Raw genomic sequence first — 7,500 nt, 5'->3', positions numbered from 1 at the left:
GCTCCGGAGGAGGAGTGCGGGCGTGTGTCACACATGGCCCGAATAGGAGCACCTTCCCCGGGCACAGGCGGTGCCAAGCGGCCCCTAAGTTTGCCCAAATGGAAGCTCCGGAGGAGGAGTGCATGCTGCCTGACAGTGAAGCCGAATATGAGCACCTTCCCCGGGCACAGGCGGTGCCAAGCGGCCCCTAAGTTTGCCCTAATGGAAGCTCCGGGGGAGGAGTGCGGGCGTGTGTCACACTTAGCCCGGAGAGGAGCACCTTCCCCGGGCACAGGCGGTGCCAAGCGGCCCCTAAGTTTGCCCTTATGGAAGCTCCGGAGGATGAGTGCATGCTGCCTGACAGTGAAGCCGAATATGAGCACCTTCCCCGGGCACAGGCGGTGCCAAGCGGCCCCTAAGTTTGCCCTAATGGAAGCTCCGGGGGAGGAGTGCGGGCGTGTGTCACACTTAGCCCGGAGAGGAGCACCTTCCCCGGGCACAGACGGTGCCAAGCGGCCCCTAAGTTTGCCCTTATGGAAGCTCCGGAGGAGGAGTGCGGGCGTGTGTCACACTTGGCCCGAATATGAGCACCTTCCCCGGGCACAGGCGGTGCCAAGCGGCCCCTAAGTTTGCCCAAATGGAAGCTCCGGAGGAGGAGTGCGGGCGTGTGTCACACTTGGCCCGAATATGAGCACCTTCCCCGGGCACAGGCGGTGCCAAGCGGCCCCTAAGTTTGCCCAAATGGAAGCTCCGGAGGAGGAGTGCGGGCGTGTGTCACACTTGGCCCGAATATGAGCACCTTCCCCGGGCACAGACGGTGCCAAGCGGCCCCTAAGTTTGCCCAAATGGAAGCTCCGGAGGAGGAGTGCATGCTGCCTGACAGTGAAGCCGACTATGAGCACCTTCCCCGGGCACAGGCGGTGCCAAGCGGCCCCTAAGTCTACCCTCATGGAAGCTCCGGAGGAGGAGTGCGGGCGTGTGTCACACTTGGCCCGAATATGAGCACCTTCCCCGGGCACAGACGGTGCCAAGCGGCCCCTAAGTTTGCCCAAATGGAAGCTCCGGAGGAGGAGTGCACGCTGTGTGACAGTGAAGCCGAATATGAGCACCTTCCCCGGGCACAGGCGGTGCCAAGCGGCCCCTAAGTCTACCCTTATGGAAGCTCCGGAGGAGGAGTGCGGGCGTGTGTCACACTTGGCCCGAATAGGAGCACCTTCCCCGGGCACAGACGGTGCCAAGCGGCCCCTAAGTTTGCCCTTATGGAAGCTCCGGAGGAGGAGTGCATGCTGTGTGACAGTGAAGCCGAATAGGAGCACCTTCCCCGTGCACAGGCGGTGCCAAGCGGCCCCTAAGTTTGCCCTAATGGAAGCTCCGGAGGAGGAGTGCGGGCGTGTGTCACACTTGGCCCGAATAGGAGCACCTTCCCCGGGCACAGACGGTGCCAAGCGGCCCCTAAGTTTGCCCAAATGGAAGCTCCGGAGGAGGAGTGCATGCTGCCTGACAGTGAAGCCGAATATGAGCACCTTCCCCGGGCACAGGCGGTGCCAAGCGGCCCCTAAGTTTGCCCTAATGGAAGCTCCGGAGGAGGAGTGCGGGCGTGTGTCACACTTAGCCCGGAGAGGAGCACCTTCCCCGGGCACAGGCGGTGCCAAGTGGCCCCTAAGTTTGCCCTAATGGAAGCTCCGGACAGTGAAGCCGAATATGAGCACCTTCCCCGGGCACAGGCGGTGCCAAGTGGCCCCTAAGTCTACCCTCATGGAAGCTCCGGAGGAGGAGTGCATGCTGTGTGACAGTGAAGCCGAATAGGAGCACCTTCCCCGGGCACAGACGGTGCCAAGCGGCCCCTAAGTTTGCCCTTATGGAAGCTCCGGAGGAGGAGTGCATGCTGTGTGACAGTGAAGCCGAATAGAAGCACCTTCCCCGGGCACGGACGGTGCCAAGCGGCCCCTAAGTTTGCCCAAATGGAAGCTCCGGAGGAGGAGTGCATGCTGCCTGACAGTGAAGCCGAATATGAGCACCTTCCCCGGGCACAGGCGGTGCCAAGTGGCCCCTAAGTTTGCCCAAATGGAAGCTCCGGAGGAGGAGTGCGGGCGTGTGTCACACTTGGCCCGAATATGAGCACCTTCCCCGGGCACAGGCGGTGCCAAGCGGCCCCTAAGTTTGCCCTTATGGAAGCTCCGGAGGATGAGTGCATGCTGTGTGACAGTGAAGCCGAATATGAGCACCTTCCCCGGGCACAGGCGGTGCCAAGCGGCCCCTAAGTTTACCCTCATGGAAGCTCCGGAGGAGGAGGGCGGGCGTGTGTCACACTTGGCCCGAATAGGAGCACCTTCCCCGGGCACGGACGGTGCCAAGCGGCCCCTAAGTTTACCCTCATGGAAGCTCCGGAGGAGGAGGGCGGGCGTGTGTCACACTTGGCCCGAATAGGAGCACCTTCCCCGGGCACGGACGGTGCCAAGCGGCCCCTAAGTTTGCCCAAATGGAAGCTCCGGAGGAGGAGTGCATGCTGCCTGACAGTGAAGCCGAATATGAGCACCTTCCCCGGGCACAGGCGGTGCCAAGTGGCCCCTAAGTTTGCCCAAATGGAAGCTCCGGAGGAGGAGTGCGGGCGTGTGTCACACTTGGCCCGAATATGAGCACCTTCCCCGGGCACAGGCGGTGCCAAGCGGCCCCTAAGTTTGCCCTTATGGAAGCTCCGGAGGATGAGTGCATGCTGTGTGACAGTGAAGCCGAATATGAGCACCTTCCCCGGGCACGGGCGGTGCCAAGCGTCCCCTAAGTTTGCCCAAATGGAAGCTCCGGAGGAGGAGTGCGGGCGTGTGTCACACTTGGCCCGAATAGGAGCACCTTCCCCGGGCACAGGCGGTGCCAAGCGGCCCCTAAGTTTGCCCAAATGGAAGCTCCGGTGGAGGAGTGCATGCTGCATGACAGTGAAGCCGAATAGGAGCACCTTCCCCGGGCACAGGCGGTGCCAAGCGGCCCCTAAGTTTGCCCTTATGGAAGCTCCGGAGGATGAGTGCATGCTGTGTGACAGTGAAGCCGAATATGAGCACCTTCCCCGGGCACAGGCGGTGCCAAGCGGCCCCTAAGTTTGCCCTTATGGAAGCTCCGGAGGATGAGTGCATGCTGTGTGACAGTGAAGCCGAATAGGAGCACCTTCCCCGGGCACAGGCGGTGCCAAGCGGCCCCTAAGTTTACCCTCATGGAAGCTCCGGAGGAGGAGGGCGGGCGTGTGTCACACTTGGCCCGAATAGGAGCACCTTCCCCGGGCACGGACGGTGCCAAGCGGCCCCTAAGTTTGCCCAAATGGAAGCTCCGGAGGAGGAGTGCATGCTGCCTGACAGTGAAGCCGAATATGAGCACCTTCCCCGGGCACAGGCGGTGCCAAGTGGCCCCTAAGTCGGTAAAGGTTGAAATAAGTAAATAAATACAAAAAGGACGAGGGGGGGAAAAAAGGCAAAAACGTAGAAAATCCCCCCATTCATTTCAATGGGCTCGGCCGATTTGGGCTTGCGGGACCGCCGAGGGCACGCCGGAGGGCGGTTGAGTCGGTAAAAGTTGAAATAAATGAATAAATACAAAAAGGACGAGGGGGGGGGAAAAAAAAAGGCAAAAACGTATAAAATTCCCCCATTCATTTCAATGGGCTCGGCCGAATTGGGCTTGCGGGACCGCCGAGGGCACGCCGGAGGGCGGTTGAGTCGGTAAAAGTTGAAATAAATGAATAAATACAAAAAGAACGAGGGGGGGAAAAAAAGGCAAAAACGTATAAAATTCCCCCATTCATTTCAATGGGCTCGGCTAAAATGGGCCTGCAGTACTGCCGAGAGGCCGCCGGAGGACGCCCTAGTAGGCAAACGTTGATCCCCACACACGAGGGGTCAGTTAGGCGACCAGGGGTAGCGTTTAGGCGACCAGGGGTAGCGTTTAGGTGACCAGGGGAAGCGTTTAGGCGACCAGGGGTAGCGTTTAGGTGACCAGGGGTAGCGTTTAGGCGACCAGGGGTAGCGTTTAGGCGACCAGGGGTAGCGTTTAGGCGACCAGGGGTAGCTTTTAGGCGACCAGGGGTAGCTTTTAGGCGACCAGGGGTAGCGTTTAGGCGACCAGGGGCGTTGCAGTTCCGCCGAATTGCATTAGGGGCGCTGCAGTAGGCAAACGTTCTTCCCCCCTAGTCAGAGGGTCATTTGCCTACTTCCCAGGTTTACCCGGGTTTTCCAAAACACCTGGGGCACATTTTCAGGGATCACGTTTTTAGAAACAAAAATATTCATAATTTCTTCTAAGTCCCCTTTCCAGCGGGGAACTTTGAAACATTGTATCCGACCACTGAAGGCTGTTGGCGGGCACGGCGCGGCAAACAGCCCGCACTCAGGCATGGAGCTCCGGGGAAAGTTGCCTAATTTCTTCTAAGTCCCCTTTCCAGCGGGGAACTTTGAAACATTGTATCCGACCGTGGAAGGCTGTTGGCGGGCACGGCGCGGCTCATAGCCGGCCCTCGGGCACGGAGCTCCGGGTGAATTTTCACAAATTTCTTCTAAGTCCCCTTTCCAGCGGGGAACTTTGAAACATTGTATCCGACCGTGGAAGGCTGTTGGCGGGCACGGCGCGGCTCATAGCCGGCCCTCGGGCACGGAGCTCCGGGTGAATTTTACAAATTTCTTCTAAGTCCCCTTTCCAGCGGGGAACTTTGAAACATTGTATCCGACCGTGGAAGGCTGTTGGCGGGCACGGCGCGGCTCATAGCCGGCCCTCAGGCACGGAGCTCCGGGTGAATTTTCACAAATTTCTTCTAAGTCCCCTTTCCAGCGGGGAACTTTGAAACATTGTATCCGACCGTGGAAGGCTGTTGGCGGGCACGGCGCGGCTCATAGCCGGCCCTCGGGCACGGAGCTCCGGGTGAATTTTCACAAATTTCTTCTAAGTCCCCTTTCCAGCGGGGAACTTTGAAACATTGTATCCGACCGTGGAAGGCTGTTGGCGGGCACGGCGCGGCTCATAGCCGGCCCTCGGGCACGGAGCTCCGGGTGAATTTTCACAAATTTCTTCTAAGTCCCCTTTCCAGCGGGGAACTTTGAAACATTGTATCCGACCGTGGAAGGCTGTTGGCGGGCACGGCGCGGCTCATAGCCGGCCCTCAGGCACGGAGCTCCGGGTGAATTTTCACAAATTTCTTCTAAGTCCCCTTTCCAGCGGGGAACTTTGAAACATTGTATCCGACCAAAGGAAGGCTGTTGGCGGGCGCGGCGCGGCTCATAGCCGGCCCTCGGGCACGGAGCTCCGGGTGAATTTTACTCAATTCTTCTAAGTCCCCTTTCCAGCGGGGAACTTTGAAACATTGTATCCGACCACTGAAGGCTGTTGGCGGGCGCGGCGCGGCTCACAGCCCGCCCTCAGGCACGGAGCTCCGGGGAAATTTGCCTCATTTCTTCTAAGTCCCCTTTCCAGCGGGGACCTTTCAAACATTGTATCCGACCACTGAAGGCTGTTGGCGGACGCGGCGCGGCTCACAGCCCGCCCTCAGGCACGGAGCTCCGGGGAAATTTGCCTCATTTCTTCTAAGTCCCCTTTCCAGCGGGGAACTTTCAAACATTGTATCCGACCACTGAAGGCTGTTGGCGGGCGCGGCGCGGCTCACAGCCCGCACTCAGGCACGGAGCTCCGGGGAAATTTGCCTCATTTCTTCTAAGTCCCCTTTCCAGCGGGGACCTTTCAAACATTGTATCCGACCACTGAAGGCTGTTGGCGGACGCGGCGCGGCTCACAGCCCGCCCTCAGGCACGGAGCTCCGGGGAAATTTGCCTCATTTCTTCTAAGTCCCCTTTCCAGCGGGGACCTTTCAAACATTGTATCCGACCACTGAAGGCTGTTGGCGGACGCGGCGCGGCTCACAGCCCGCCCTCAGGCACGGAGCTCCGGGGGAATTTGCCCCCTCATTTCTTCTAAGTCCCCTTTAGGCGACCAGGGGTTGACAATTTAGGTGACCAGGGGTTGACAATTTAGGCGACCAGGGGTGACTTTTAGGCGACCAGGGGTGAGGTTTAGGCGACCAGGGGTGAGGTTTAGGCGACCAGGGGTAGCGTTTAGGCGACCAGGGGCGTTGCAGTTCCGCCGAATTGCATTAGGGGCGCTGCAGTAGGCAAACGTTTTTACCCCTAGTCAGAGGGTCATTTGCCTACTTCCCAGGTTTACCCGGGTTTTCCAAAACACCTGGGGCACATTTTTAGGAACCACGTTTTTAGAAACAAAAATTCTTCTATGTCCACCTCCGTGAAAGAAATTGCCCAATGGTTCCCGCGGAAGAGAGCTGCCAGGCGGACGCATACTGCAATAACGGCCGCCCTGGCGCTCTGGTGGATGTTATCCTCGAAATTTCTTCTATGTGCCCATTCCAGCGGGCAACTTGCGAACAATGGTGTCCGACCATGGAAGGCTGTTGGCGGACGCGGCGCGGCTCACAGCCCGCCCTCAGGCACGGAGCTCCGGGGGAATTTTCCCCTCATTTCTTCTAAGTCCCCATTCCAGCGGGGAGCTTGCAAACGTGGTATCCGACCACTGAAGGCTGTTGGCGGGCACGGCCCCACCAGCGCAACACGGCACTTCCTATGACTCGGGTCCGACGCAGGAGGAGCGGTCCTCCCGGCCCCGCCACACGGCACTTCCTATGACTCGGGTCCGACGCAGGAGGAGCGGTCCTCCCGGCCCCGCCACACGGCACTTCCTATGACTCGGGTCCGACGCAGGAGGAGCGGTCCTCCCGGCCCCGCCACACGGCACTTCCTATGACTCGGGTCCGACGCAGGAGGAGCGGTCCTCCCGGCCCCACCACCGCCACACGGCACTTCCCATGACCCGGGGACCGACGCAGGAGGAGCGGTCCTCCCGGCCCCACCGCAACACACACAACCACTGACCGATTGGCAATCATGACCCGCCATCGGAGGGCCCCTGCCGGCCCCGGCCTCGCGCCGGGGTGTTCGGGTGGACGGTTCCTTCGGCCTGCGGGTCGACCTCTGAGCGTTGGCCGGCACCGCAGCACCGCAGCACACACATAACCACTGACCGATTGGCAATCATGACCCGCCATCGGAGGGCCCCTGCCGGCCCCGGCCTCGCGCCGGGGTGTTCGGGTGGACGGTTCCTTCGGCCTGCGGGTCGACCTCTGAGCGTTGGCCGGCACCGCAGCACACACACAACCACTGACCGATTGGCAATCATGACCCGCCATCGGAGGGCCCCTGCCGGCCCCGGCCTCGCGCCGGGGTGTTCGGGTGGACGGTTCCTTCGGCCTGCGGGTCGACCTCTGAGCGTTGGCCGGCACCGCAGCACACACATAACCACTGACCGATTGGCAATCATGACCCGCCATCGGAGGGCCCCTGCCGGCCCCGGCCTCGCGCCGGGGTGTTCGGGTGGACGGTTCCTTCGGCCTGCGGGTCGACCTCTGCGCGTTGGCCGGCACTTCCCTACCGTTACCCACCCCACCCCTGGGGTTGTGACAAAACGGCACTTCCTATGACTCGG

Source organism: Idiotropiscis lumnitzeri, unplaced genomic scaffold (assembly GCF_059441095.1).
Source record: "Idiotropiscis lumnitzeri isolate Australia: NSW breed Sydney's pygmy pipehorse unplaced genomic scaffold, RoL_Ilum_1.0 HiC_scaffold_414, whole genome shotgun sequence".
NCBI lineage: Eukaryota > Metazoa > Chordata > Actinopteri > Syngnathiformes > Syngnathidae > Idiotropiscis > Idiotropiscis lumnitzeri.
Note: the sequence above shows the minus strand (reverse complement) of the source record.